Source organism: Schistocerca americana, unplaced genomic scaffold (assembly GCF_021461395.2).
Source record: "Schistocerca americana isolate TAMUIC-IGC-003095 unplaced genomic scaffold, iqSchAmer2.1 HiC_scaffold_177, whole genome shotgun sequence".
Taxonomy (NCBI): domain Eukaryota; kingdom Metazoa; phylum Arthropoda; class Insecta; order Orthoptera; family Acrididae; genus Schistocerca; species Schistocerca americana.
The window spans coordinates 245,403-257,443 of NW_025725864.1; the positions used below are offsets into that span (position 1 = coordinate 245,403).

At 52.8% G+C, this 12,041-nt stretch overlaps 2 non-coding genes across 2 annotated transcripts; both read left to right on the plus strand.

The window, feature by feature from the left end:
• Positions 1–1,752: 1,752 nt before the first annotated feature.
• On the plus strand, positions 1,753–3,662 carry LOC124571638. Its single transcript, XR_006971956.1, has one exon. It is a non-coding gene; the product is annotated as a small subunit ribosomal RNA (ribosomal RNA).
• A 351-nt stretch (positions 3,663–4,013) lies between these two features.
• On the plus strand, positions 4,014–4,168 carry LOC124571618. Its single transcript, XR_006971938.1, has one exon. It is a non-coding gene; the product is annotated as a 5.8S ribosomal RNA (ribosomal RNA).
• Positions 4,169–12,041: the final 7,873 nt, after the last annotated feature.

Genomic DNA, 12,041 nt, shown 5'->3' on the forward strand with positions numbered 1-12,041 from the left:
ACGTTGGGCCTTAACCCAACACACGTTGGGCCTTAACCTGCTCTGTAATTGTCATACGACGCGTTAAATTAGTGTAGTGTTGCCTAACTGCAACCCCCGCAATATAGTTTGCTACTCGCACTGCCCGGTCCCCAGTGTATCGCTTCATGTTAAACACCTTGCAGCTATACACTGTAATGTGGATGGCAGCAGGACGTACATGCTCAATGCCCTTTGCAGTTGTTCATTGGCATTTGCAGTTGTTCATTGGCATTCGCATGTGCGAAGCACTTAGCCTACGCTGTGGTACGGCCTGTGTCAACTGTCCGCTGATGTTGTACGTCCAAATCACACACTGTACTGCACATTGGTCCTCATGTACTGAATGATACATCGTGGTACATGTGACCGTACAACGACTGCGCCAACAACGGCGAACCATGCGGTCCAAATGTTGTGCACTCAGCTACGTGTCGTCTCCCTATAAGAGCTGGATTGCAGTGTGGTATGCCCTGGATGGCGATCAGCATGAGCCGTCTGTTGATGTAGTGGCGCGTGTTGTCAGACGTAGTCGTCTCTTCTCACACACCGTGATAGCATGGTGCACTGCGTTCCACATCTGCGACATGCGACAGAGGCCGGTTGACAGTCGTTCGCGCAATGGACATCGCATACGTACGGGGGCCACCTTCCACGTGTTCGCGAAGCGTGCACATGTTGTTGCGTGTATGTGGGCAGACATAGTGTGTCGTGACACCTGACACAGGCATGCAACAATCGTTGAATTTGCAAATGGCGATGGACGCCTACGTTTGCTGGTGACGTTATGCAAATGAACAACTGGTAAACCGTTGTGGTGCGGTTGTTCTCGCTAGAGGTGAATCAGTGATGGCGACGATCGGTTGAGCTACCAACCGGTTGTTCCAGCGATACCCACCATGCCCACGAACGTGAATGGCATCTGGGTGTGAAGCGATACGCGGCGGTGGCTGGGTGGGACCGTCCCCGGCCGGTGAGGGGGGGCCTCCCGGCGTGCTGGCCGCGCGGTGCGTGGGCGCACGCGCTACAGCCGGCTGGTGGGGGCGGCCAGTGGCAGGCGCGCCGGCCGACGGAGGCGGCAGGCGGCGCAGCTGCGCGCCGGCGCACCCTGCACGCGGCGCCGTGCGGCCAAAGTAGGTCCTCGCGGGCCCGGTGCGAAGCGCGGTGGACATCTGCAGTGTGCTGGTCCGATTGAGGACTGTGTGCGCTGAGGATGCGCCGCCGCCCGGCGCTCGGCGCCGCGACGCCGTCTGCTGCTCGGTCGCCTCTGCGGTTCTCGCAGGTGGTTTGTATCGCAGCTGTGCGGACGTGTTGGCGCGTGCGCTGTGCTGGGAGAGTTCGCTTCGGCACCCAAGTGGGGCTTTTGTCCTTCTGTGGCGCTGGCGTTGGAGCTGCCGGTCACCGTAGGTGGCGCGTGTTGTCTCCCGCCGGCAATGCCACGACAGCACGCTCCCGGGCCTCTGTCGGCAGCGGCAAGCTCAGTTGGGAGCACGGGTGGTCGCACCTAAAGCGTCTACTCGCCAAACTCCGGGCGATTGCGCCTCTCTCGAACCCGACCAAGTACTTAGGACGGCGCTGCGCGCCGCCGGGACCTGAGAGGGTTTCGAGGTGTATTGTGCAGGGGAGCTCAGCCTCCTCCTGTTTGCAGAATAATTGAGCGGACGCTTGCGTGTTCGCGCGGGCCCCCGGGACACACTCCCGGGCGGCCGGCTGCTCAGCTCTAGTTGACGCAGCTCCCTGGTTGATCCTGCCAGTAGTCATATGCTTGTCTCAAAGATTAAGCCATGCATGTCTCAGTACAAGCCGCATTAAGGTGAAACCGCGAATGGCTCATTAAATCAGTTATGGTTCCTTAGATCGTACCCACGTTACTTGGATAACTGTGGTAATTCTAGAGCTAATACATGCAAACAGAGTCCCGACCAGAGATGGAAGGGACGCTTTTATTAGATCAAAACCAATCGGTCGGCTCGTCCGGTCCGTTTGCCTTGGTGACTCTGAATAACTTTGGGCTGATCGCACGGTCCTCGTACCGGCGACGCATCTTTCAAATGTCTGCCTTATCAACTGTCGATGGTAGGTTCTGCGCCTACCATGGTTGTAACGGGTAACGGGGAATCAGGGTTCGATTCCGGAGAGGGAGCCTGAGAAACGGCTACCACATCCAAGGAAGGCAGCAGGCGCGCAAATTACCCACTCCCGGCACGGGGAGGTAGTGACGAAAAATAACGATACGGGACTCATCCGAGGCCCCGTAATCGGAATGAGTACACTTTAAATCCTTTAACGAGTATCTATTGGAGGGCAAGTCTGGTGCCAGCAGCCGCGGTAATTCCAGCTCCAATAGCGTATATTAAAGTTGTTGCGGTTAAAAAGCTCGTAGTTGGATTTGTGTCCCACGCTGTTGGTTCACCGCCCGTCGGTGTTTAACTGGCATGTATCGTGGGACGTCCTGCCGGTGGGGCGAGCCGAAGGCGTGCGACGCGCCTCGTGCGTGCTCGTGCGTCCCGAGGCGGACCCCGTTGCAATCCTACCAGGGTGCTCTTGAGTGAGTGTCTCGGTGGGCCGGCACGTTTACTTTGAACAAATTAGAGTGCTTAAAGCAGGCAAGCCCGCCTGAATACTGTGTGCATGGAATAATGGAATAGGACCTCGGTTCTATTTTGTTGGTTTTCGGAACCCGAGGTAATGATTAATAGGGACAGGCGGGGGCATTCGTATTGCGACGTTAGAGGTGAAATTCTTGGATCGTCGCAAGACGAACAGAAGCGAAAGCATTTGCCAAGTATGTTTTCATTAATCAAGAACGAAAGTTAGAGGTTCGAAGGCGATCAGATACCGCCCTAGTTCTAACCATAAACGATGCCAGCCAGCGATCCGCCGCAGTTCCTCCGATGACTCGGCGGGCAGCCTCCGGGAAACCAAAGCTTTTGGGTTCCGGGGGAAGTATGGTTGCAAAGCTGAAACTTAAAGGAATTGACGGAAGGGCACCACCAGGAGTGGAGCCTGCGGCTTAATTTGACTCAACACGGGAAACCTCACCAGGCCCGGACACCGGAAGGATTGACAGATTGATAGCTCTTTCTTGATTCGGTGGGTGGTGGTGCATGGCCGTTCTTAGTTGGTGGAGCGATTTGTCTGGTTAATTCCGATAACGAACGAGACTCTAGCCTGCTAACTAGTCGCGTGACATCCTTCGTGCTGTCAGCGATTACTTTTCTTCTTAGAGGGACAGGCGGCTTCTAGCCGCACGAGATTGAGCAATAACAGGTCTGTGATGCCCTTAGATGTTCTGGGCCGCACGCGCGCTACACTGAAGGAATCAGCGTGTCTTCCTAGGCCGAAAGGTCGGGGTAACCCGCTGAACCTCCTTCGTGCTAGGGATTGGGGCTTGCAATTGTTCCCCATGAACGAGGAATTCCCAGTAAGCGCGAGTCATAAGCTCGCGTTGATTACGTCCCTGCCCTTTGTACACACCGCCCGTCGCTACTACCGATTGAATGATTTAGTGAGGTCTTCGGACTGGTACGCGGCATTGACTCTGTCGTTGCCGATGCTACCGGAAAGATGACCAAACTTGATCATTTAGAGGAAGTAAAAGTCGTAACAAGGTTTCCGTAGGTGAACCTGCGGAAGGATCATTACCGACTAGACTGCATGTCGTTCGATGTGCGTGTCGTGTCGCGCAACACGCTACCTGTACGGCTCGCAGTAGCCGTGCGCCGCGTGCGGAACCACGCGTGCTTCTCAAAACTAACGCCAATGTTGTGTGGTACGAGCGCTGAAGCGCTGGAGCGGCTGGCCTGCGGCACCTGGCGCCTGGCGCCGGTTTTGAATGACTTTCGCCCGACTGCCTGTCCGCTCCGGTGTGGAGCCGTACGACGCCCATCGGCCGTGAGGCCGTTGGACACAGAACGCTTGAACAGGGGCCGCCACACGCCTACGTCCCGCCTATGCAACTGTCTTGAAAGAGACAGTGGAAACTAAGAAAAGATCACCCAGGACGGTGGATCACTCGGCTCGTGGGTCGATGAAGAACGCAGCAAATTGCGCGTCGACATGTGAACTGCAGGACACATGAACATCGACGTTTCGAACGCACATTGCGGTCCATGGATTCCGTTCCCGGGCCACGTCTGGCTGAGGGTCGGCTACGTATACTGAAGCGCGCGGCGTTTGCCCCGCTTCGCAGACCTGGGAGCGTCGCGGCCGCCTGTGGGGCCGGCCGCGCCTCCTGAAACGTGCGATGCGCGCCCGTCGCCTGGCGGTTCGCATACCGGTACTTACTCGGTAGCGTGCACAGCCGGCTGGCGGTGTGGCGTGCGACACCTCGTACAACGACCTCAGAGCAGGCGAGACTACCCGCTGAATTTAAGCATATTACTAAGCGGAGGAAAAGAAACTAACAAGGATTCCCCCAGTAGCGGCGAGCGAACAGGGAAGAGTCCAGCACCGAACCCCGCAGGCTGCCGCCTGTCGTGGCATGTGGTGTTTGGGAGGGTCCACTACCCCGACGCCTCGCGCCGAGCCCAAGTCCAACTTGAATGAGGCCACGGCCCGTAGAGGGTGCCAGGCCCGTAGCGGCCGGTGCGAGCGTCGGCGGGACCTCTCCTTCGAGTCGGGTTGCTTGAGAGTGCAGCTCCAAGTGGGTGGTAAACTCCATCTGAGACTAAATATGACCACGAGACCGATAGCGAACAAGTACCGTGAGGGAAAGTTGAAAAGAACTTTGAAGAGAGAGTTCAAAAGTACGTGAAACCGTTCTGGGGTAAACGTGAGAAGTCCGAAAGGTCGAACGGGTGAGATTCACGCCCATCCGGCCACAGGCCTCCGCCCTCGGCAGATGGGGCCGGCCGCCCGCGCGGAGCAATCCGCGGCGGGGTCGTGTCCGGTTGCCTTTCCACTCGCCGCGGGGTGGGGCCGTTCCGGTGTGCGGTGGGCCGCACTTCTCCCCTAGTAGGACGTCGCGACCCGCTGGGTGCCGGCCTACGGCCCGGGTGCGCAGCCTGTCCTTCCGCGGGCCTCGGTTCGCGTCTGTTGGGCAGAGCCCCGGTGTCCTGGCTGGCTGCCCGGCGGTATATCTGGAGGAGTCGATTCGCCCCTTTGGGCGCTCGGGCTCCCGGCAAGCGCGCGCGGTTCTTCCCGGATGACGGACCTACCTGGCCCGGCCCCGGACCCGCGCCGCTGTTGGCTCGGGATGCTCTCGGGCGGAATAATCGCTCCCGTCAGCGGCGCTTCAGCTTTGGACAATTTCACGACCCGTCTTGAAACACGGACCAAGGAGTCTAACATGTGCGCGAGTCATTGGGCTGTACGAAACCTAAAGGCGTAATGAAAGTGAAGGTCTCGCCTTGCGCGGGCCGAGGGAGGATGGGGCTTCCCCGCCCTTCACGGGGCGGCGGCCTCCGCACTCCCGGGGCGTCTCGTCCTCATTGCGAGGTGAGGCGCACCTAGAGCGTACACGTTGGGACCCGAAAGATGGTGAACTATGCCTGGCCAGGACGAAGTCAGGGGAAACCCTGATGGAGGTCCGTAGCGATTCTGACGTGCAAATCGATCGTCGGAGCTGGGTATAGGGGCGAAAGACTAATCGAACCATCTAGTAGCTGGTTCCCTCCGAAGTTTCCCTCAGGATAGCTGGTGCTCGTACGAGTCTCATCCGGTAAAGCGAATGATTAGAGGCCTTGGGGCCGAAACGACCTCAACCTATTCTCAAACTTTAAATGGGTGAGATCTCCGGCTTGCTTGATATGCTGAAGCCGCGAGCAAACGACTCGGATCGGAGTGCCAAGTGGGCCACTTTTGGTAAGCAGAACTGGCGCTGTGGGATGAACCAAACGCCGAGTTAAGGCGCCCGAATCGACGCTCATGGGAAACCATGAAAGGCGTTGGTTGCTTAAGACAGCAGGACGGTGGCCATGGAAGTCGGAATCCGCTAAGGAGTGTGTAACAACTCACCTGCCGAAGCAACTAGCCCTGAAAATGGATGGCGCTGAAGCGTCGTGCCTATACTCGGCCGTCAGTCTGGCAGTCATGGCCGGTCCTTGCGGCCGGCCGCGAAGCCCTGACGAGTAGGAGGGTCGCGGCGGTGGGCGCAGAAGGGTCTGGGCGTGAGCCTGCCTGGAGCCGCCGTCGGTGCAGATCTTGGTGGTAGTAGCAAATACTCCAGCGAGGCCCTGGAGGGCTGACGCGGAGAAGGGTTTCGTGTGAACAGCCGTTGCACACGAGTCAGTCGATCCTAAGCCCTAGGAGAAATCCGATGTTGATGGGGGCCGTCATAGCATGATGCACTTTGTGCTGGCCCCCGTTGGGCGAAAGGGAATCCGGTTCCTATTCCGGAACCCGGCAGCGGAACCGATACAAGTCGGGCCCCTCTTTTAGAGATGCTCGTCGGGGTAACCCAAAAGGACCCGGAGACGCCGTCGGGAGATCGGGGAAGAGTTTTCTTTTCTGCATGAGCGTTCGAGTTCCCTGGAATCCTCTAGCAGGGAGATAGGGTTTGGAACGCGAAGAGCACCGCAGTTGCGGCGGTGTCCCGATCTTCCCCTCGGACCTTGAAAATCCGGGAGAGGGCCACGTGGAGGTGTCGCGCCGGTTCGTACCCATATCCGCAGCAGGTCTCCAAGGTGAAGAGCCTCTAGTCGATAGAATAATGTAGGTAAGGGAAGTCGGCAAATTGGATCCGTAACTTCGGGATAAGGATTGGCTCTGAGGATCGGGGCGTGTCGGGCTTGGTCGGGAAGTGGGTCAGCGCTAACGTGCCGGGCCTGGGCGAGGTGAGTGCCGTAGGGGTGCCGGTAAGTGCGGGCGTTTAGCGCGGGCGTGGTCTGCTCTCGCCGTTGGTTGGCCTCGTGCTGGCCGGCGGTGCAGGATGCGCGCGCCTGCGCGGCGTTCGCGCCCCGGTGCTTCAACCTGCGTGCAGGATCCGAGCTCGGTCCCGTGCCTTGGCCTCCCACGGATCTTCCTTGCTGCGAGGCCGCGTCCGCCTTAGCGTGCTCCTCCGGGGGCGCGCGGGTGCGCGGATTCTCTTCGGCCGCCATTCAACGATCAACTCAGAACTGGCACGGACTGGGGGAATCCGACTGTCTAATTAAAACAAAGCATTGCGATGGCCCTAGCGGGTGTTGACGCAATGTGATTTCTGCCCAGTGCTCTGAATGTCAACGTGAAGAAATTCAAGCAAGCGCGGGTAAACGGCGGGAGTAACTATGACTCTCTTAAGGTAGCCAAATGCCTCGTCATCTAATTAGTGACGCGCATGAATGGATTAACGAGATTCCCGCTGTCCCTATCTACTCCGCGTCCTCGTCGCGTGCGGTCGAGCCTCGCGTGCGCTCTCGTTCTTTCGGCGTTTTGGGTGGGAAAAACGTGTGCGAACGAGCTGAAATTTGGCACAGTGCTTCGCGTCGTGACCATACAACGTGTGTAGAATTTTCTTTGCCGTCGCTCTTACCGTTTTTTAGTTGCCGTGACATTTTCGAAATTCGAAATTTCCGTGTTTTTCTGTATATGTATGGAGTTTCTGGTGTTTGTGAAGTGCTTCATCGACGCAGACTACATCGTGCAACGTCGCTGACGCATTACCAGCATCATCCAACAGGTATTTTTATCCGTTTTTCTCCAATTATCGATGTTTTCCTAATCTCGTGATGTACCTAAATTTCGGGGATTTTTCCACCTGAGTGGGACTGAATGGGCGTAATTAACCGTATTTCAGTTGATAATGCACGGTAAAGTGGTCCACTGTTCCCAGGAACTGCTCTTTTGGTGGTCATGAGCTGCCCTTTGTCTTCCGCGCGTTCCGCGTGTGTTTAGAAATCCGTTCCCATCCGTCCAGTGCAAGGGGTTAGCTAGCATCCAAGCACACGGCTGTATTCTTGGAGTCTTTCTCTATCAGATAGTGCCTAAAAAACTGTCTCTTCCTTTGTTAGTTTCAAAGTTACAGGCAATCGTAGCGAAGAATACGTGGTAACCACGTGGCGACCGGAAGTTGCCGATTTTCACCCAAAAACCGGGCGGAGGAAAAAATCCGAGCCCACCGGTTTGTAAACGTCCTCATGCTCCATCAGACGACGTAGGAAAATTAGGGTGTCTCTTTCAAGATTTAACAATTATATCGGTTTTCCCTACGGCCGCGCACACGCGTTGCCGTCCAGCCGCGCGTGCCGCGCTGTGTCTGGTCACTCGTATTAACAGGGCCAGCGCCTTCTCGAGCAAAAACCGAGCATCAGGGCCGTGTACCCAGCTTAATCCCCTCTCAAATGGAGCAGTTTAAGAAGTATTTTCCCTCCATGGATTAAGACATATCCTCTGTATTCTGTCATAGTCCGCAGTCCTTCACGCGGTTAAGAATTTGTTACCCAATACAGGAATAAGTTGAAAGTAAATGCCATGTGCACTGTCTAGAAGTCCATTTATTACCCTCTCGATCCCCAGCGAGAAAAGGCTAGGTCTTTCTCGCACTTGCCGAACAGCAGCCACTTTTGTCCAGTGTGAGCGATAGTACCCGCATGCCTAATCGCGGGTTCACGTAAATTTGCCCCCTGCCGCTGCCAACTCACCAAAAGTATATGTATAAATATTGTTCTAGTACGTAAGATCCTTCTATCATCACATAATGTCTTCTTCGGTGCCAATGGCTTGTAAAGTTAGTAACTGAAATTAAAATAGTGGAGCAGTGCGTACCACTCGGCTGGGAGGCGTGCGCATCCGATTTTTCCTTCCGCTACCCGCTACTATTTAAGAAACAAATTTTCCCGTAGATGATAGGTTGTTACTTCTGTTTTTGGCTGTGTTAGTTTAGGGTTAAGGCCTGTGGAAGTGATGTCGTGTGTACCGTGCAGCTTGCCGGAATGTGGATACAGTAATCGGCAAAATTCATGCCGTTACCAAAGCTACAAAAAACCATTGTGAATATCTTTCTGTAGCCTACTCCCTTCTTAGTTCAAACCAGTGTTGAGTACTTAAAGATGTCTCTTGTGCTGTAGGTTAGGCATTTAGGTTTTAAAAGGAATCTTGTGTGTGCATTTAGGTTCTATAAGGAATCTTGTGCGTGCTGAGTAGCCAGCGTGCGCGTGCATACGAGCAGTGACAGAAAACTGAAAGTTTTCTACCGATACAGTAGCTCTTAAAATTTTATTAGGTAATATATTGATAGTGTAGTCTTCCCCTAGTTCTAATATGATCTTGCTTTCCATCACTTGCTAAATAAGTCTGAGGAACTAAAATGACATAAATTTAAGTCACGAGTGTAGCAAAAAGCAGTGCAAAATGTATTGTTACATCTCGTAATTCTATGATAGATTAGGCCACGTATTTAGCAGATAGCAGATAACCATTGTGAATATCATTCTGTAGCTTACTTCCTTCTCTTTTCAAACCAGTGTTTAGTGTTTAAAGATGTCTCTTGTGCTATAGGTTAGGCATTTAGGTTTTGAAAGGAATCTTGTGTGTGCTGAGTAGCCAGCATACGAGCACTAAACTGCAAGCTTTCTACCGATACAGTAGATCTTAAAATCTTATTAGGTAATATATTGATAGTGTAGTCTTCCCCTAGTTATAATATGATCTTGCTTTCCATCACTTGCTAAATAGTCTGAGAAAGGCAACACATTTAGTAGATAGGATAGTGTGTTGGGCGGTGAGAATCGACTTGTCTATGAGCCATTAACGCCCTATAGCGATATCACGGCCTAAAGGACTGAGTGTACCAGAGTAACTGCCCCAAAATGGGGCTCAGCAAAGAGAGTCTCGGAGCAGCAAATGAACCTGGTGCAAACTCTGTGGTCACCACAGACAAGGAGGACTCAGGAAGATGCTCAGATCTCCAGGAAATGGTGAACATCAGGGAAGAGATGGAAGCCTTCATTTTTAATGACACAAACAAGATAAACAATGGACAAAAAAGATTCATTCTAGGGAAGCTATCTGAATACGAACAGATACTGAAGAAGTATCAGATGGAGATCCTAGAACTCAAAACAGAGCTAAGGTGCGTGAAGACCCTGGAAACAAATGCTTCATCAGAGGTCGAAAGCTATGCCAGCAAGGCAGCTGCCAAACCAGCACCTAAACAACAGCCCATGAAAACGCAACATTCGAAAGTGCTGATGATCAAGCCAGCAGAAGGCTATCAGAAAACTGGAGAGGAAGTCGAAGAAACTGTAAGAAACCTTATTTCAACATCGCTGAAGGATGTTCGCATATCAAGATGCAAGAAGACCAGAGAAAATGGCATTGTCCTCGAAGTCCCTAATGACCAGGACGTTGATAAAATCAGGAAGTGTGGTGCAGTAACACAATCTGGATTAACAGTCTCAGATCCAAAGAAGAGAAACCCAAAGATAATAATCTTTGATGTTCCGAGGAACACAAATGAGGAGGAATTGAAAATGGAACTATACGAGAGAAACCTCGCAAGACTTAACATTCAGAGGGAGGAGGTTATGGAGGGTACCAAGGTACTGTTTAAGACTGGTCCGAGAAACAGGGAGGAGGCAAACCTAGTGCTGGAAGTAACAACAAAGGTGTGGAACAGTCTGTCTAAACAAGGTCGCGTCTACATAAATTGCACCTCTCACAAAGTGCAGGACTATAACAATATAAGCAGATGCTTTAAATGCCAGGGTCATGGACACACAGCAGCAAAGTGTAAAAATGCAGAAACTACCTGCGGCCACTGTGCAGAATCAGGACACACTTTCAAAGAATGCACAAAAAAGAACCAACAGGCCCAATGTGCAAACTGCAAGCGTGCGAAGAAGCCGCATACTCACGCAGTGACTGACAAAACATGCCCAGAATACATCAGGATCAAGACAATACAAAACAGTAGAACTGACTATGGACAGTAACAACAATGGAGTGCCACAACGAGGAAGAAGAATGCAGACAGGAACACAGTACAGAGACATAAAAATATTACAGATAAATGGGCAAAGAGCAAGGATAGTTCCAGACCAACTGGCGCACCGAATCCTTGAGGAAAACATAGATGTGCTATTGATCCAAGAGCCCTACTGTCTCAATAACATCGTAGGTGGATATCCATCAGATTTCCAACTTATGTACAACTCTAAAGATGGTCCACCAAAGGCAGCAATAGCAACCAGATCTCAAGTGATAACAGCTATGCAGCTGACAAATTTCAGCAATACCCACATGGCTGTCGCCAGCATTAACGGAGAATTTGGGGAAATGTACATAGCCAGTATATACTGCCAATATGGGGCACCTATAGACGAATTCCTGCAAAAATTAGACACTCTCCTGGATCAGCTAGAAGGGAAACCGGTCATAGTAGGACTGGACTCGAACGCAAACTCACCAGTCTGGTATAGTTCCATGACAGATGAAGCGGGCAGAATGCTTGAAGACTTCATCGCACAAAGAGGACTAATAGTGATGAACGAAATGTCAGACCTCACAACATACTGTGGCCCAAATGGACAAAGCAACATCGATGTGACAATCTGTACTCCCCCAGCAGCCAGAGCTCTGTGCAACTGGATGATTCATGAGGAATGGACATCAAGTGACCACAGGGCTATAACATACAATATCAAAGCACCCCAAAGGAGGAGAGAGACAGAGAAATTGGCGACATATAACACAAACTTTGCAAAGTGGCCCATCTTTGACAAACAGCTTGTCAAGTCCACAGAGAACTGGCCACAGGGGACAAACGGTGTAAATGGAATGGCTACCAGACTGCAGGAAGCTATCTATGAATCCTGCAGCAGATCCATGAGAAAGCGAACTCGTGTGCAGAACCCAGTTCCATGGTGGAGTGCAACTCTTGCTGACTTGAGGCGTGACACCATATCTGCACGACGTACATTACAGCGAGCACGGAGAAGTAACAACCACACTGCTACAGAAGAAGCAAAACAGCACTACAACAGGACGAAAAACAAATATAACAGAGAAATCGTCCAAGCCAAAGAGAAGACCTGGAAAAAGTGGGTATCTGACTGTGATCAGAATGACCCCTGGGCCATAGTGAAGAAAGTAATCCGGCCAAA